Source organism: Poecilia reticulata, chromosome 3 (genome assembly GCF_904066995.2).
Source record: "Poecilia reticulata chromosome 3, P_reticulata-male-v2, whole genome shotgun sequence".
Classification (NCBI taxonomy): domain Eukaryota; kingdom Metazoa; phylum Chordata; class Actinopteri; order Cyprinodontiformes; family Poeciliidae; genus Poecilia; species Poecilia reticulata.
In genome coordinates, this window is record NC_088832.1 from 34299845 (window position 1) to 34320144 (window position 20300).

General features: G+C 42.9%; 1 long non-coding RNA gene across 1 annotated transcript in view; it reads right to left on the bottom strand.

The window, feature by feature from the left end:
- The window catches only part of LOC103462991 (uncharacterized), a 90591-nt gene that overhangs the window by 30928 nt on the left and 39363 nt on the right, over positions 1-20300 (bottom strand). The window lies entirely within an intron of this gene.

A 20300-nucleotide genomic window follows, 5' to 3' on the forward strand; every position in this document is an offset into this window, starting at 1 on the left:
CTAAACGCTTTAGGGGAACGTTTCATGACTAGGGGAACGTTTCACGACTAAACGCTTTAGGGGAACGTTTCACGACTAAACGCTTTAGGGGAACGCTTCATGACTAAACGCTTTAGGGGAACGTTTCATGACTAGGGGAACGTTTCACGACTAAACGCTTTAGGGGAACGTTTCACGACTAAACGCTTTAGGGGAACGCTTCATGACTAAACGCTTTAGGGGAACGCTTCATGACTAAACGCTTTAGGGGAACGCTTCACGACTAAACGCTTAAGGGGAACGCTTCACGATTTAACGCTTAAGGGGAACGCTTCACGACTAAACACTTTAGGGGAACGCTTCACGACTAAACACTTTAGGGGAACGTTTCACGACTAAACACTTTAGGGGAACGTTTCACAACTAAACGCTTTAGGGGAACGTTTCACGACTAAACGCTTCAGGGGAACGCTTCACGACTAAACGCTTTAGGGGAATGCTTCACGACTAAACGCTTTAGCGGAACGCTTCACGACTAAGCGCTTTAGGGGAACGTTTCACGACTAAACGCTTTAGGGGAACGATTCAAGACTAAACGCTTTAGGGGAACGCTTCATGACTAAACGCTTTAGGGGAACGCTTCACGACTAAACGCTTCAGGGGAACGCTTCACGACTAAACGCTTTAGGGGAACGCTTCACGACTAAACGCTTTAGGGGAACGCTTCACGACTAAACGCTTTAGGGGAACGCTTCACGACTAAACGCTTCACGACTAAACGCTTTAGGGGAACGCTTCACGACTAAACGCTTTAGGGGAACGTTTCATGACTAGGGGAACGTTTCACGACTAAACGCTTTAGGGGAACGTTTCACGACTAAACGCTTTAGGGGAACGTTTCACGACTAAACGCTTTAGGGGAACGTTTCACGACTAAACGCTTTAGGGGAACGCTTCACGACTAAACGCTTTAGGGGAACGCTTCACGACTAAACAATTTAGGGGAACGCTTCACGACTAAACGCTTTAGGGGAACGTTTCACGACTAAACGCTTTAGGGGAACGTTTCATGACTAGGGGAACGTTCATGACTAAACACTTTAGGGGAACGCTTCATGACTAAACACTTTAGGGGAACGCTTCACGACTAAACGCTTTAGGGGATCGCTTCACGACTAAACGCTTTAGGGGATCGCTTCACAACTAAACGCTTTAGGGGAACGTTTCACGACTAAACGCTTTAGGGGAACGCTTCACGACTAAACGCTTTAGGGGAATGCTTCACGACTAAACGCTTTAGCGGAACGCTTCAGGACTAAGCGTTTTAGAGGTACGTTTCATGACTAAACGCTTTAGCGGAACGTTTCAAGACTAAACGCTTTAGGGGAACGTTTCACAACTAAACGCTTTAGGGGAACGTTTCACGACTAAACGCTTTAGGGGAACGCTTCACGACTAAACGCTTTAGGGGAACGCTTCACGACTAAACGCTTTAGGGGAACGCTTCACGACTAAACGCTTTAGGGGAACGTTTCACGACTAAACGCTTTAGGGGAACGCTTCATGACTAAACGCTTTAGGGGAACGCTTCACGACTAAACGCTTTAGGGGAACGCTTCACGACTAAACGCTTTAGGGCAACGCTTCACGACTAAACGCTTTAGGTGAACGCTTCACGACTAAACACTTAAGGGGAACGTTTCACGACTAAACACTTTAGGGGAACGCTTCACGACTAAACGCTTTAGGGGAACGTTTCACGACTAAACGCTTTAGGGGAACGTTTCATGACTAAACGCTTTAGGGAACGCTTCACGACTAAACGCTTTAGGGGAACGCTTCACGACTAAACGCTTTAGGGGAACGCTTCACGACTAAACGCTTTAGGGGAACGCTTCACGACTAAACGCTTTAGGGGAACGCTTCACGACTAAACGCTTTAGGGGAACGCTTCACAACTAAACGCTTTAGGGGAACGCTTCACGACTAAACGCTTTAGGGGAACGCTTCACGACTAAACGCTTTAGGGGAACGCTTCACGACTAAACGCTTTAGGGGAACGCTTCACGACTAGGGGAACGTTTCACGACTAAACGCTTTAGGGGAACGCTTCACGACTAAACGCTTTAGGGGAACGCTTCACGACTAAACGCTTTAGGGGAACGTTTCACGACTAAACGCTTTAGGGGAACGTTTCACGACTAAACGCTTTAGGGGAACGTTTCACGACTAAACGCTTTAGGGGTACGCTTCACGACTAAACGCTTTAGGGGTACGTTTCACGACTAAACGCTTTAGGGGAACGTTTCATGACTAGGGGAACGTTTCACGACTAAACGCTTTAGGGGAACGTTTCACGACTAAACGCTTTAGGGGAACGCTTCATGACTAAACGCTTTAGGGGAACGTTTCATGACTAGGGGAACGTTTCACGACTAAACGCTTTAGGGGAACGTTTCACGACTAAACGCTTTAGGGGAACGCTTCATGACTAAACGCTTTAGGGGAACGCTTCATGACTAAACGCTTTAGGGGAACGCTTCACGACTAAACGCTTAAGGGGAACGCTTCACGATTTAACGCTTAAGGGGAACGCTTCACGACTAAACACTTTAGGGGAACGCTTCACGACTAAACACTTTAGGGGAACGTTTCACGACTAAACACTTTAGGGGAACGCTTCACGACTAAACGCTTTAGGGGAACGTTTCACGACTAAACGCTTTAGGGGAACGTTTCATGACTAAACGCTTTAGGGGAACGCTTCACGACTAAACGCCTTAGGGGAACGCTTCACGACTAAACGCTTTAGGGGAACGTTTCACGACTAAACGCTTTAGGGGAACGTTTCATGACTAAACGCTTTAGGGGAACGTTTCACGACTAAACGCCTTAGGGGAACGCTTCATGACTAAACGCTTTAGGGGAACGCTTCACGACTAAACGCTTAAGGGGAACGCTTCACGACTAAACGCTTCAGGGGAACGCTTCACGACTAAACGCTTTAGGGGAACGCTTCACGACTAAACGCTTTAGGGGAACGCTTCACGACTAAACGCTTTAGGGCAACGCTTCACGACTAAACGCTTTAGGTGAACGTTTCACGACTAAACGCTTTAGGGGAACGTTTCATGACTAGGGGAACGTTTCACGACTAAACGCTTTAGGGCAACGTTTCACGACTAAACGCTTTAGGGGAACGTTTCACGACTAAACGCTTCAGGGGAACGCTTCACGACTAAACGCTTTAGGGGAACGCTTCACGACTAAACGCTTCACGACTAAACGCTTTAGGGGAACGCTTCACGACTAAACGCTTTAGGGGATCGCTCCACGACTAAACAATTTAGGGGAACGCTTCACGACTAAACGCTTTAGGGGAACGTTTCACGACTAAACGCTTTAGGGGAACGTTTCATGACTAGGGGAACGTTCATGACTAAACACTTTAGGGGAACGCTTCATGACTAAACACTTTAGGGGAACGCTTCACGACTAAACGCTTTAGGGGATCGCTTCACGACTAAACGCTTTAGGGGATCGCTTCACGACTAAACACTTTAGGGGAACGCTTCACGAGTAAACGCTTTAGGGGAACGCTTCACGACTAAACGCTTTAGGGGAATGCTTCACGACTAAACGCTTTAGCGGAACGCTTCAGGACTAAGCGTTTTAGAGGTACGTTTCATGACTAAACGCTTTAGCGGAACGTTTCAAGACTAAACGCTTTAGGGGAACGTTTCACGACTAAACGCTTTAGGGGAACGTTTCACGACTAAACGCTTTAGGGGAACGCTTCACGACTAAACGCTTTAGGGGAACGCTTCACGACTAAACGCTTTAGGGGAACGCTTCACGACTAAACGCTTTAGGGGAACGCTTCACGACTAAACGCTTTAGGGGAACGCTTCACGACTAAACGCTTTAGGGGAACGCTTCACGACTAAACGCTTCAGGGGAACGCTTCACGACTAAACGCTTTAGGGGAACGCTTCACGACTAAACGCTTTAGGGGAACGCTTCACGACTAAACGCTTTAGGGGAACGCTTCACGACTAAACGCTTTAGGGGAACGCTTCACGACTAAACGCTTTAGGGGAACGCTTCAAGACTAAACGCTTTAGGGGAACGTTTCAAGACTAAACGCTTTAGGGGAACGCTTCACGACTAAACGCTTTAGGGGAACGCTTCACGACTAAACGCTTTAGGGGAACGCTTCATGACTAAACGCTTTAGGGGAACGCTTCACGACTAAACGCTTCAGGGGAACGCTTCACGACTAAACGCTTTAGGGGAACGCTTCACGACTAAACGCTTTAGGGGAACGCTTCACGACTAAACGCTTTAGGGGAACGCTTCACGACTAAACGCTTTAGGGGAACGTTTCACGACTAAACGCTTAGGGGAACGTTTCATGACTAGGGGAACGTTTCACGACTAAACGCTTTAGGGGAACGCTTCACGACTAAACGCTTTAGGGGAACGTTTCACGACTAAACGCTTTAGGGGAACGTTTCACGACTAAACGCTTTAGGGGAACGTTTCACGACTAAACGCTTTAGGGGAACGTTTCACGACTAAACGCTTTAGGGGAACGCTTCACGACTAAACGCTTTAGGGGAACGTTTCACGACTAAACGCTTCAGGGGAACGTTTCATGACTAGGGGAACGTTTCACGACTAAACGCTTTAGGGGAACGTTTCACGACTAAACGCTTTAGGGGAACGCTTCATGACTAAACGCTTTAGGGGAACGTTTCATGACTAGGGGAACGTTTCACGACTAAACGCTTTAGGGGAACGTTTCACGACTAAACGCTTTAGGGGAACGCTTCATGACTAAACGCTTTAGGGGAACGCTTCATGACTAAACGCTTTAGGGGAACGCTTCACGACTAAACGCTTAAGGGGAACGCTTCACGATTTAACGCTTAAGGGGAACGCTTCACGACTAAACACTTTAGGGGAACGCTTCACGACTAAACACTTTAGGTGAACGTTTCACGACTAAACGCTTTAGGGGAACGTTTCACGACTAAACGCTTTAGGGGAACGTTTCACGACTAAACGCTTTAGGGGAACGTTTCAAGACTAAACGCTTTAGGGGAACGCTTCACGACTAAACGCTTTAGGGGAACGCTTCACGACTAAACGCTTTAGGGGAACGTTTCAAGACTAAACGCTTTAGGGGAACGTTTCACAACTAAACGCTTTAGGGGAACGTTTCACGACTAAACGCTTCAGGGGAACGCTTCACGACTAAACGCTTTAGGGGAACGCTTCACGACTAAACGCTTTAGGGGAACGTTTCACGACTAAACGCTTTAGGGGTACGTTTCAAGACTAAACGCTTTAGGGGTACGCTTCACGACTAAACGCTTTAGGGGAACGCTTCACGACTAAACGCTTTAGGGGAACGTTTCACGACTAAACGCTTTAGGGGAACGTTTCAAGACTAAACGCTTTAGGGGAACGTTTCACGACTAAACGCTTCAGGGGAACGCTTCATGACTAAACGCTTTAGGGGAACGCTTCACGACTAAAGGCTTCAGGGGAACGCTTCAAGACTAAACGCTTTAGGGGAACGCTTCACGACTAAACGCTTTAGGGGAACGCTTCACGACTAAACGCTTTAGGGGAACGCTTCACGACTAAACGCTTTAGGGGAACGTTTCATGACTAAACGCTTTAGGGGTACGCTTCACGACTAAACACTTTAGGGGAACGCTTCACGACTAAACGCTTTAGGGGAACGCTTCACGACTAAACGCTTTAGGGGAATGCTTCACGACTAAACGCTTTAGCGGAACGCTTCAGGACTAAGCGTTTTAGAGGTACGTTTCATGACTAAACGCTTTAGCGGAACGTTTCAAGACTAAACGCTTTAGGGGAACGTTTCACAACTAAACGCTTTAGGGGAACGTTTCACGACTAAACGCTTTAGGGCAACGCTTCACGACTAAACGCTTTAGGTGAACGCTTCACGACTAAACGCTTTAGGGGAACGTTTCACAACTAAACGCTTTAGGGGAACGTTTCACGACTAAACGCTTAAGGGGAACGCTTCACGACTAAACGCTTTAGGGGAATGCTTCACGACTAAACGCTTTAGCGGAACGCTTCAGGACTAAACGCTTAAGGGGAACGCTTCACGACTAAACACTTTAGGGGAACGCTTCACGACTAAACACTTAAGGGGAACGTTTCACGACTAAACACTTTAGGGGAACGCTTCACGACTAAACGCTTTAGGGGAACGTTTCACGACTAAACGCTTTAGGGGAACGTTTCATGACTAAACGCTTTAGGGGAACGCTTCACGACTAAACGCTTTAGGGGAACGTTTCACGACTAAACGCTTTAGGGGAACGCTTCATGACTAAACGCTTTAGGGAACGCTTCACGACTAAACGCTTAAGGGGAACGCTTCACGACTAAACGCTTAAGGGGAACGCTTCACAACTAAACACTTTAGGGGAACGCTTCACGACTAAACGCTTTAGGGGAACGCTTCACGACTAAACGCTTTAGGGCAACGCTTCACGACTAAACGCTTTAGGGGAACGTTTCATGACTAGGGGAACGTTTCACGACTAAACGCTTGAGGGCAACGCTTCACGACTAAACGCTTTAGGTGAACGTTACACGACTAAACGCTTTAGGGGAACGTTTCACAACTAAACGCTTTAGGGGAACGTTTCACGACTAAACGCTTCAGGGGAACGCTTCACGACTAAACGCTTTAGGGGAATGCTTCACGACTAAACGCTTTAGCGGAACGCTTCAGGACTAAGCGTTTTAGAGGTACGTTTCATGACTAGGGAACGTTTCACGACTAAACGCTTTAGGGGAACGTTTCACGACTAAACGCTTTAGGGGAACGCTTCATGACTAAACGCTTTAGGGGAACGTTTCATGACTAGGGGAACGTTTCACGACTAAACGCTTTAGGGGAACGTTTCACGACTAAACGCTTTAGGGGAACGCTTCATGACTAAACGCTTTAGGGGAACGCTTCATGACTAAACGCTTTAGGGGAACGCTTCACGACTAAACGCTTAAGGGGAACGCTTCACGATTTAACGCTTAAGGGGAACGCTTCACGACTAAACACTTTAGGGGAACGCTTCACGACTAAACACTTTAGGGGAACGTTTCACGACTAAACACTTTAGGGGAACGTTTCACAACTAAACGCTTTAGGGGAACGTTTCACGACTAAACGCTTCAGGGGAACGTTTCACGACTAAACGCTTTAGGGGAACGCTTCACGACTAAACGCTTTAGGGGAACGCTTCACGACTAAACGCTTTAGGGGAACGTTTCACGACTAAACGCTTTAGGGGAACGTTTCAAGACTAAACGCTTTAGGGGTACGTTTCAAGACTAAACGCTTTAGGGGAACGCTTCACGACTAAACGCTTTAGGGGAACGCTTCACAACTAAACGCTTTAGGGGAACGCTTCACGACTAAACGCTTTAGGGGAACGCTTCACGACTAAACGCTTTAGGGGAACGCTTCACGACTAAACGCTTTAGGGGAACGCTTCACGACTAAACGCTTTAGGGGAACGCTTCACGACTAAACGCTTTAGGGGAACGCTTCACGACTAAACGCTTTAGGGGAACGCTTCACGACTAAACGCTTTAGGGGAACGCTTCACGACTAAACGCTTTAGGGGAACGCTTCACGACTAAACGCTTTAGGGGAACGCTTCACGACTAAACGCTTAACGTTTCACGACTAAAAGCTTCATGACTAAACGCTTTAGGGGAACGCTTCATGACTAAACACTTTAGGGGAACGCTTCACGACTAAACGCTTTAGGGGATCGCTTCACGACTAAACACTTTAGGGGAACGCTTCACGAGTAAGCGCTTTAGGGGAACGTTTCACGACTAAACGCTTTAGGGGATCGCTTCACGACTAAACACTTTAGGGGATCGCTTCACGACTAAACACTTTAGGAGATCGCTTCACGACTAAACACTTTAGGGGATCGCTTCACGACTAAACACTTTAGGGGATCGCTTCACGACTAAACGCTTTAGGGGATCGCTTCACGACTAAACGCTTTAGGGAACGCTTCACGACTAAACACTTTAGGGGAACGTTTCATGACTAAACGCTTTAGGGGAACGTTTCACAACTAAACGCTTTAGGGGAATGCTTCACGACTAAACGCTTTAGGGGATCGCTTCACGACTAAACGCTTTAGGGGAACGTTTCACGACTAAACGCTTTAGGGGAACCTTTCATGACTAAACGCTTTAGGGGAATGCTTCACGACTAAACGCTTCGCGACTAAACGCTTTAGGGGAAGGTTTCACGACTAAACACTTTAGGGGAATGCTTCACGACTAAACGCTTCGCGACTAAACGCTTTAGGGGAAGGTTTCACGACTAAACACTTTAGGGGAACGCTTCACGACTAAACGCTTTAGGGGATCGCTTCACGACTAAACGCTTTAGGGGAACGTTTCATGACTAGGGGAACGTTTCACGACTAAACGCTTTAGGGGATCGCTTCACGACTAAACGCTTTAGGGGAACGTTTCACGACTAAACGCTTTAGGGGAACGTTTCATGACTAGGGGAACGCTTCATGACTAAACGCTTTAGGGGAACGCTTCATGACTAAACACTTTAGGGGAACGCTTCACGACTAAACGCTTTAGGGGATCGCTTCATGACTAAACACTTTACGGGAACGCTTCACGACTAAACACTTTAGGGGAACGTTTCATGACTAAACGCTTTAGGGGAACGTTTCACAACTAAACGCTTTAGGGGATCGCTTCACGACTAAACGCTTTAGGGGAACGTTTCACGACTAAACGCTTTAGGGGAACGTTTCATGACTAAACGCTTTAGGGGAATGCTTCACGACTAAACGCTTCGCGACTAAACGCTTTAGGGGAAGGTTTCACGACTAAACACTTTAGGGGAATGCTTCACGACTAAACGCTTCGCGACTAAACGCTTTAGGGGAAGGTTTCACGACTAAACACTTTAGGGGAACGCTTCACGACTAAACGCTTTAGGGATCGCTTCACGACTAAACGCTTTAGGGGAACGCTTCATGACTAAACGCTTTAGGGGAACGTTTCATGACTAAACACTTTAGGGGAACGCTTCACGACTAAACACTTTAGGGGAACGCTTCACGACTAAACGCTTTAGGGGAACGTTTCACGACTAAACGCTTTAGGGGAACGTTTCATGACTAGGGGAACGCTTCATGACTAAACGCTTTAGGGGAACGCTTCACGAGTAAACGCTTTAGGGGAACGTTTCACGACTAAACGCTTTAGGGGATCGCTTCACGACTAAACACTTTAGGGGATCGCTTCACGACTAAACACTTTAGGGGATCGCTTCACGACTAAACACTTTAGGGGATCGCTTCACGACTAAACACTTTAGGGGATCGCTTCACGACTAAACGCTTTAGGGGATCGCTTCACGACTAAACGCTTTAGGGGAACGCTTCACGACTAAACACTTTAGGGGAACGTTTCATGACTAAACGCTTTAGGGGAACGTTTCACAACTAAACGCTTTAGGGGAATGCTTCACGACTAAACGTTTCATGACTAAACGCTTTAGGGGAACGTTTCACAACTAAACGCTTTAGGGGAACGTTTCACGACTAAACGCTTTAGGGGAACGTTTCATGACTAAACGCTTTAGGGGAATGCTTCAAGACTAAACGCTTCGCGACTAAACGCTTTAGGGGAAGGTTTCACGACTAAACGCTTTAGGGGAATGCTTCACGACTAAACGCTTCACGACTAAACGCTTTAGGGGAACGCTTCACGACTAAACGCTTTAGGGGAACGCTTCACGACTAAACGCTTTAGGGGAACGCTTCACGACTAAACGCTTTAGGGGAACGTTTCATGACTAAACGCTTTAGGGGTACGCTTCACGACTAAACACTTTAGGGGATAGCTTCACGACTAAACGCTTTAGGGGAATGCTTCAAGACTAAACGCTTTAGGGGAACGCTTCACGACTAAAGGCTTCAGGGGAACGCTTCACGACTAAACGCTTTAGGGGAATGCTTCAAGACTAAACGCTTTAGGGGAACGCTTCATGACTAAACGCTTTAGGGGAACGCTTCGCGACTAAACGCTTTAGGGGAAGGTTTCACGACTAAACACTTCGCGACTAAACGCTTTAGGGGAACGTTTCACGACTAAAGGCTTTAGGGGAACGCTTCACGACTAAACGCTTTAGGGGAAGGTTTCACGACTAAACACTTCGCGACTAAACGCTTTAGGGAACGTTTCACGACAAGGCTTTAGGGGAACGCTTCACGACTAAACGCTTTAGGGCAGTGTTTTTCAACCACTGTTCCGCGGCACACTAGTGTGCCGTGAGTGATCGTCAGGTGTGCCGTGGAAATTATTCAATTTCACTACGGTACCGTATTTTCCGGACTAAAAGCTGCTACTTTTTTCCTTAACTTTGAACCATGCGGATTGTAGCCCGCTGTGGCTTTCCTGTGGATTTTTCTTCAACCACCAGGGGCTCTCTAGCAGGAAGTGAATCATTAGAAGTCAAAATTGTAAATCAAAGAAGAACGCGCTAATTTTCATTTAGAACAAGCACATGATAGCAGCAGGCACGGTGGAGAAATGTTTTCAAACTCATATCATGCAGCTTTCAAGTTGAGGGCTGTCGATCTGGCACTACAGGAGGGAAATAGAGCCGCTGCACTTAAGCTCGGTGTGAACGAAACCATGGTTCGGCTTTGGAGACGGAGTGCTGCGTCCTTACAGCAGATTTATTAGGACGAGGCATTCTGCTGGGTCCTAATGGAAAACCGAGAGCAGCTTCCAGTTTTTATTTTATTTTATTTTTTTAATTGAGGGTGCTAGTATGGTCCGAAAAATACGGTAATTGGTTTTAAAAGATTTTTTGAAAATTAATTGTCTGCAATAATGCCATCTTCAAGTGTCTGCTGTAGCAGTAGCAGCGGCGTAATCATGTAATGTTCTTAACACTAGGTGGCAGAAGGTACAGAGCATTTTACATTAAAACAAGAGAATTAGTGATGCATGAATGTTACAGGTAGCGGTGAGAGCATTGAATCTAGAAAGACTGTGATGGAAAAGACAGTGAAGCTCAACAGTAGTTGGAAAGAACATGAGTCCATTTCCCACAACATGTCTGTGTTAAGTGAGCTTCTCCAGCCTGGCTACTATAAAAACTAAAACAGAGACTGAGATGTTGAGGAGGAGCTTTGTCTTTCTTCAATTTCTGCCAGGAAATCAGATCTGTTTTCATCCAAACATGCTCACGTTTCACACTAGATGGGTAAAATATACAGATATTGACATTTTGTACATGCAACTCTTCATATTGTAACAGTGAACATGAAGTGAAATGTTTCCCAAATATCATTGCTTCTTTCAGAATAAGAATTATTTTCTGTATTCTGGCTATAAGAATACAGATTAGTTTATTAGTTTATTGGTGGATTAGTTTGTAAAACACTTTGACGTTTTCTACTACTTCTTTAAATTTAACACCACAGTGTTGTGGTTCTGTTCAGGTGTATTTTTGAAGTGGACATGTTGAGTGCAATTTGAAATAAGAAATGTAAAATGTGATAATACATTTTTGTGTTTATTTGATTCCTATTCAAGAGACTTTGATAAGAATGACTATATATAGGCGGCTACAGAGTATCTTTATTTCCATTTTTAGTTGGTGGTGTGCCTCGGGATTTTTTCAATTAAAACAGTGTACCTTGACTCAAAAATGGTTGAAAAACACTGCTTTAGGGGATCGCTTCACGATTAAACGCTTTAGGGGAACGTTTCACGACTAAACGCTTTAGGGGAACGCTTCACGACTAAACGCTTTAGGGGAACGCTTCACGACTAAACGCTTTAGGGGAACGCTTCACGACTAAACGCTTTAGGGGAACGCTTCACGACTAAACGCTTTAGGGGAACGCTTCACGACTAAACGCTTTAGTTGAACGTTTCACGACTAAACGCTTTAGGGGAACGTTTCACGACTAAACGCTTTAGGGGAACGTTTCACGACTAAACGCTTTAGGGGAACGTTTCACGACTAAACGCTTTAGGGGAACGTTTCACGACTAAACGCTTTAGGGGAACGTTTCACGACTAAACGCTCCACAGAGGTCCTGCATCAGCAACGTTTTCATTTTTAATTTTCCTCTACTTTCATTGCCAACATTTTTTATTCCTATTAAAAGTTTCTTGGCAGAAAAAGACGGAGGTGGGGCAGAAAGTGGGGATGCTACGTAGCTTTAGCGCCTTCCCGTTCACCTCTAAGCGCACAAAGACTCAGATTTAACTATTCTAACTTATTAAATATGTTTATGGGTCAATTGTGACGTGCAACTTTAATTAGCTGGTGGCTGTGATCTTTTTCAGAACCAAAGCTCTTATTTTATTTTTGGTTCTGAGGTAAATTTAACGAGGTCGGCCAGCTCCAGTTATACTGATATTTAGAAGATATTTAAATAATTTATTTAAATAATAATTTAATGTCCCTGTTCTTATTCAGATTGTTGTGAGCTGTGTAATCTGCTTGTAAAAGTTTATAAAATGTAAAATTACTGGATAGTAACGTAAAATAATGAGGCTTTCTGACTGGCAGTGACATCACTTCCTGTGTGAATGAGCAATCACCAAAAACATCAAGAAACGAGGAGTTTCCTGTTTAATCAAATCATCTTTTTTAACAACTTTCATTAGCAATTAGCATCAGTAGCGCAGTTTGTCTCCATTTTCTAATTTATTCTTTATTTGTTCCTTGAAAAAAATATTCACAGCCCTTGAAATTTTCCACTTTTTATTACTTAAAGAACCATTAATGATTGTATTTTATGAGGATTTTAAGCAGCACAATAAATTCTGCTGATCTGTTCAGATGAATAACAAATTAAACTTTTTAAATTCACACTGCAAAGAAGAAAAAAAACAAGTTTCTAGATGTGAAACGTTGGTAAAGATGAACTTCAGAGTGAAAATGTGATAAACCACTGATTCATTATTATTGTTTACACTGTAGTTTTTTGCTGGTAGCTTAAATTTCCACTGCGCCGATATTGGTTTACACTTACTGGCAGCAATTAAGAGAACAAAGTGTGGAAAAGAGGAGATAAATCTGCTAGTTATTGTTGTAGTTTGCAGGATTCATCCATGTTGGTTGTTTTCTATCTGTAACCATTAGAAATTCATGAAAATCAGAGTCAGGAGGGAATCAGGAGCCGGTCAGGAGTTCACACATTAATAATGAAATATTCTGTCATTTGGTTTGTTTTAAATTTCTGACAGAGGAATGTGAAGTGCCACCAAGCAAGCCGTGCAGGTGAAACTAATTTATCATTAAAAAATAAACATCATCATTTCACGGCGAGAGAAAGAACGACCTGCGGTTTAATTTTGGTGGAGAATCTGTGATATGACTTCCCACCGGGACTAAAGGCAGCAGCAGGAGCAGAAACAGGATTGTTGTGTTGATTGCGTCTGGACAGAGATGAGTTTTTCAGATGCTAACGGCCTCCTGCAGGGCGCCTCGGATTCTCCCAGGACAGAAGACGAGTTCAGCAGAGAGAAGCTCATCCTGCAGGAAACGCGAGATGGCCCAGATTACGGCCGACGCAGAACATTTACACCCACCGACAGACGGCTTCTGCAGAGAGAAGCTCCTCTGTTTATGTAGCAAACCCTCATTCTGACACAACCTGGAGATGATGAGGCGTTAAAGTGTATAAATGTAGCAAAAACACAGTAACAGCTCAACAAATTGTGATAAATGGAGAAGCAGCATTTCTGTTTGAACATAAACTTTCATTTCAGCATAAATTTCATTTTAGCAGCATCTGTTTAATCATCACTCCATTTTAACGCAAATGTCAGTTTTAACAGACTTAATTTTTGTCTTAGCTTCAATTCCCCTTTAAGCACAGCTTCCATTTTAACATAAATTTCACTTTTTGCATAAATGTACTACTTAGCATACATCTCAGTTTTAGGATAAATTCTGTTTTGTAATTAATTCCACTTAATTACAAAACAGTAATATTATTGTTTTAGCTTTAGCTAAGCATAGACTACATTTTAGCTTTAGCATAAATTCCATTTTAGCATAAATCTCTCTTTTAGGAATTTTTATTATTTTATCATAGACTGAATTTCAGTTTTAGCTTAAATTCCACGTTAGCATAGCTTCTGTTTTAGCTTAAATTCCACTTTAGCGTAGCTTCTGTTTTAGCTTAATTCCACGTTAGCATAGCTTCTGTTTTAGCTTAAATTCCACACACGTTAGCATAGCTTCTGTTTTAGCTTAAATTCCACGTTAGCATAGCTTCTGTTTTAGCTTAAATTCCACGTTAGCATAGCTTCTGTTTTAGCTTAAATTCCACGTTAGCATAGCTTCTGTTTTAGCTTAAATTCCATGTTAGCATAGTTTCTGTTTTAGCTTAAATTCCTGCTAGCATAGCTTCTGTTTTAGCTTAAATTCCACGTTAGCATAGCTTCTGTTTTAGCTTAAATTCCACATTAGCATAGCTTCTTCTTACACACGTTAGCATAGCTTTAGTTTTAGCTTAAATTCCATGTTAGCATAGTTTCTGTTTTAGCTTAAATTCCACGTTAGCATAGCTTCTGTTTTAGCTTAAATTCCACATTAGCATAGCTTGTTTTAGCTTAAATTCCACATTAGCATAGCTTCTGTTTTAGCTTAAATTCCACATTAGCATAGCTTCTGTTGTAGCTTAAATTCCACGTTAGCATAGCTTCTGTTTTAGCTTAAATTCTACGTTAGCATAACTTCTTCTTACACATCCCTGTTTGTACTGAAGGAAGTTTGAGTCCAGAATGACCTGAACGTTGGTCTTGGACACTAAAAAACACCACGTCCCTTTCATCTGACTCACATATTTAGACAATAGATTAATTTTTAAAACCAAGCATCTGCCTGAATCTTGCTGCTCAGAAACCTCGCGGCTCCCTGCGGTGTTTTTGTCGGAGCAGCACTCAGCTGCTGCAGCCTCTCTGAAGCTTCCCAGCAGAAATCAGCGTTCTGGCGTCCATTTCCTGCCGGCACTCAGAGCCTCTCCACCTATCGGCTTCGCTCCTTCCTGAGCTCTTCGGCAGCGCCGGAGCACCCATCAGTCTGCGGGCGAGCCGCCTGCTGAGCGGCGGCTCTGATGTGAGATATGGAGATGGTGTGAGTGCACTTCCTGCCGTAATGCGCTGATGGTAAGTGAGCAGGAAGCAGAAGCTCTCATATGAGATTATCTGCTCTGGGTGAAGCGCTGAGCAGTTTGGGAACATTTTGTTCCAAAGCACCAGTCACATCAAGTTGTTTGACTATTTTTAAGCTGCTGCAGTGGAAACTTTCACTTATATTTTATCTTAAACAGGATTCAGCTTCTCTAACTAGATCTGCAGAATCACTTCTAGATCCGACAGGCAAGAAATTAGCAGCTTTTGTTTACATTTTTAGTTGAGGCACAGCTTGATTAGACCAGGACTGAAGCTATCAATTATTTTAGTAATCGATTAATTGGATACAGAAAATTAATCCGATTGGTCATTTCAGCTATGCAGTCTTTTAGGATGTGTATCCATGGCAACGCATTGATTGATTTTGCAACTGGGAGCAGCTGATTAGCATCTGAAAAGCTGAAATAAACCCCAGAGGAGCTGAAAAGGAGGCAGAGCAGCACCAACAAGAGCGGCAAAAGCAAAGGAGGCGGATTAGCAGAGCACTCAGAAAAACATAAGACAAACTTAATCATGTTTCCAGGACGACAGCATCTGCCCGCCTGTGTCATGTCTAACAGAAAGTTTGGTGGAGGGATGATTACGGTGTGAGGATTTATTTTTTTTTTCAGTTTAGTTCCAGTGAAAGGAAACCAAGACATTTCAAACAACAGCAGAGTTTGTAGTCGGTACAAAGCGAGGTCCATGGCAGGGGTCGGTAATCCCGGCCCTCCAGGCCTGGATTGCCCTCCCCGGGTTATAAACCCGTTTCAACTTATTGTTTAACATCTGTAACAGCGCTGTAGAACAATCCGTTAACAGAATGAAACCTGGAGACGAAGGTATTACTGACTCAGTGCAGTGCGCCACAGCAGAGGGAGGAATAACCCGTTTGAACAGCAACTCATTCTTCCTCTTAGTCGCTCTCTGTGTCGTTGTCATAGCAACTGACTGACCACAGCTCCACTAGCGAATCAGGATTCAACAATAAAAAACACAAACATTTCTCACAGAAATGTTTTAGCTTAAATTCCACGATAGCATAGCTAACGTCCAGTTTTATGTTTTTAGACTTGATGTTTATTTGGCGATTATTAATCGCCGTGATAGATTAGCTACCGTTGCTATTAGCTAAGCTAACACAATGGGGAGTTTTCTTAAAAAATTTTCCTGACCTTGGTATCTAGTTGTCGTAGTGTTGACAATTAGTAGCAAACTGTTTCTCTTATATATTATTCGTACGTTTACGATTTAGAGCATTATATGTTGACCACTGGACAGCTAATGCTAATGCTAGTCATCATTGGCGAGCGGGAATATGGGGGCGGGATACTGAGCTTTATGTCATGCTGCAACATGTCTAGAAACTCGTGTAACGGTGAAATTGGGATGAATTAGAGATTATCTTGTGAGGCTGGTCGTCTCATCCAACATCAGTGTCTGACCTCGGAAATGCTCTCCTTAGAGAACGACCATAAAAACTCATCGGAGAGTTGAAACCACCTGATTTCTCCTCTCAGCTGTAAAAGTTTCTCACAAACTGAGTGCAGACCGAGTTCTCATCAACTTCACCTGAACTCTTTCCAGAACCAGCAGAACTTCCCTGCAACCCAACGTCCTTGAGGAGGAAACACTGAGCGCGCTTTAAAAAGCAGCTCAGGTTCACCTTTACAAATAAAATCTGTTGTTGCCTCACAACGAATTTATTATCTTTGTCTCTCTGGATTTCACAGCGCCGCAAATATTTTTCATTCCTGGAACAATCAGGCGTCGTAAGGAGAAAATAACCCCAGAATCAATATCTGCTCATTGGATTCAACGAACGCATCCCACTGGCAGGCAGGAATGAAAAGGGATTTCATCTGAACTAATAGATTTACGTCTCCACGCATGCTGTACATGCCTGCTGCTGCTCCCGGCTCATTTCATTAAAAGCTCTTGTGTCGAGGTGCGAATCCTCTGCAGCTGAAGCGGCTACACGCGTAGCTCTGCTGCCGTACGCTAGCAGAGAACGGCGCTGGCCGCCGCCGTCGCTCACATCCCGATTACGTTGAGTGAAACAGAAAAAATAAGGATGCGATGTGAGCTATCAGCGAGCGAATCAATCACTTCTCCTGTCCCTACGTGCTTCCGAGTTTTCATTACGAAACATCAGCGAGTCGTTTTCCAGCTGAGTGCTGGGAGGCAGCGTCTAATTCCCTAAACTCCAACTGAGTCAATATTGCATCTGAAGTGCGGCTGAACATATGCTCGGCTGCCGGAGACGAGAGTTTAGCTGCGACTCTTTGTCATCACTTCCAAGCCTCCATCTATTTATCTCAACACGCATCATTAGTCCAAACAGGAAGTTATTGCTGCCTCGACATCTGCTCAGTTAAAGCTGGATGTGGAATCAAGTCAGAGGAGATTTCTGAGAACGACGACGACAGTTTTTAGTTATAAAGAGTAAAAATAACAGAGATAATTTGGGTTGGTTCAGTTTTTTAAATGTCACAGTTTGAAACTAAATATTTAGTTAGCTTAAACCTCAGAGCTGGATATTTACAATATTCAGTTTCAAACTGAATATTTAGTTTGAATCAAAATATGCATTTAGGAAGCTAAATAGCTAAGTATTTAACTAAAAACTCTATTTAGTTACCAAGCTAAATATTTAGTTATGTGACTAAATATTAAGCTTCAAACTAAATATTTAGCTAAACTAAATACTTACTAAGCTAAATGTTTAGCTAACGAGCTAAATATTTACACCGAAGCTAAATAATTAGTTATCAGGTCAAATATTTATTTTGATATATAGCTTTAGTTAAATATTTAGTTTAGCTTACTCCCTATTAATGCTAATAGTGTATTTATCTTGGGTAGCACTTTATTTGAACGGGGTGAATAAGACTGACAAAACCGTCATAAACATGTCATAAACATGTCATAAACATGTCATAACACCTGTCATAGCGGCACTCTGAATTCTGATTGGTTTAATTAAACACACTGGAAACTAAACTTCCCATTGGCTAGGTAGACCACATAGGTTCCCTAACCTCCGTTTCTTAAAGAGGCATCCCCATTTTATGTGGGTTACACCATGACACGTTCATGACAGGTGTTATGACATGTTTATGACAGTTATGACATGTGTTATGACATGTTTATGACATGTGTTATGACACGTTTATGACATGTGTTATGACACGTTTATGACATGTGTTATGACATGTTTATGACATGTTTATGACATGTGTTATGACACGTTTATGACATGTGTTATGACATGTTTATGACATGTGTTATGACATGTTTATGACATGTTCATGACAGGTGTTATGACACGTTCATGACATGTGTTATGACACGTTTATGACATGTGTTATGACATGTGTTATGTCACGTTCATGACAGGTGTTATGTCATGTTTATGACATGTTTATGACATGTGTTATGACATGTTTATGACATGTGTTATGACATGTTTATGACAGTTATGACATGTTTATGACACGTTCATGACAGGTGTTATGTCATGTTTATGACATGTTTATGACATGTGTTATGACATGTTTATGACATGTGTTATGACATGTTTATGACAGTTATGACATGTTTATGACATGTTCATGACAGGTGTTATGTCATGTTTATGTCATGTTTATGACATGTTTATGACAGTTATGACATGTTTATGACAGTTATGACATGTGTTATGTCACGTTCATGACAGGTGTTATGTCATGTTTATGACATGTTTATGACATGTGTTATGACATGTTTATGACATGTGTTATGACATGTTTATGACAGTTATGACATGTTTATGACATGTTCATGACAGGTGTTATGTCATGTTTATGTCATGTTTATGACATGTTTATGACAGGTGTTATGTCATGTTTATGACATGTTTATGACACGTGTTATGACATGTTTATGACATGTTTATGACATGTGTTATGACATGTTTGTCATGTTTATGACATGTTTATGACAGTTATGACATGTTTATGACATGTGTTATGACACGTTTATGACATGTGTTATGACACGTTTATGACATGTGTTATGACATGTTTATGACATGTTTATGACATGTGTTATGACACGTTTATGACATGTGTTATGACATGTGTTATGACATGTTTATGACATGTGTTATGACATGTTTATGACATGTTCATGACAGGTGTTATGACACGTTTATGACATGTGTTATGACATGTGTTATGTCACGTTCATGACAGGTGTTATGTCATGTTTATGACATGTTTATGACATGTGTTATGACATGTTTATGACACGTTCATGACAGGTGTTATGTCATGTTTATGTCATGTTTATGACATGTTTATGACAGTTATGACATGTTTATGACACGTTCATGACAGGTGTTATGTCATGTTTATGACATGTTTATGACATGTGTTATGACATGTTTATGACATGTTTATGACATGTGTTATGACATGTTTATGACATGTGTTATGACATGTTTATGACAGTTATGACATGTTTATGACACGTTCATGACAGGTGTTATGTCATGTTTATGACATGTTTATGACATGTGTTATGACATGTTTATGACAGTTATGACATGTTTATGACACGTTCATGACAGGTGTTATGTCAGGTTTATGACATGTTTATGACATGTGTTAGGACATGTTTATGACATGTGTTATGACATGTTTATGACAGTTATGACATGTTTATGACACGTTCATGACAGGTGTTATGTCATGTTTATGACATGTTTATGACAGGTGTTATGTCAACTGTATATTTATCTTGCTAGCTGAACGCCGACCCAAAGACGTTTATTTCTGCATGTGAGAGACATTACCAGCAGATCGGATGTTAAATTTAATTCAGTTTTCTACACAATGTTATTGCATTTTATGCCCTAAATAAGATTCTTTCTTCCAGCTACATAAACATTAGAATCTCTTTCTGTTTGACCAGCATCATCTCGGTGTCTGCAACTCTTTCAATCAACAAATAATTGCGAATTACGCAGAATCTGAGCTGAGAGGAAGTGGAGCTAAAACACTTCTGGTAGAAAGTTT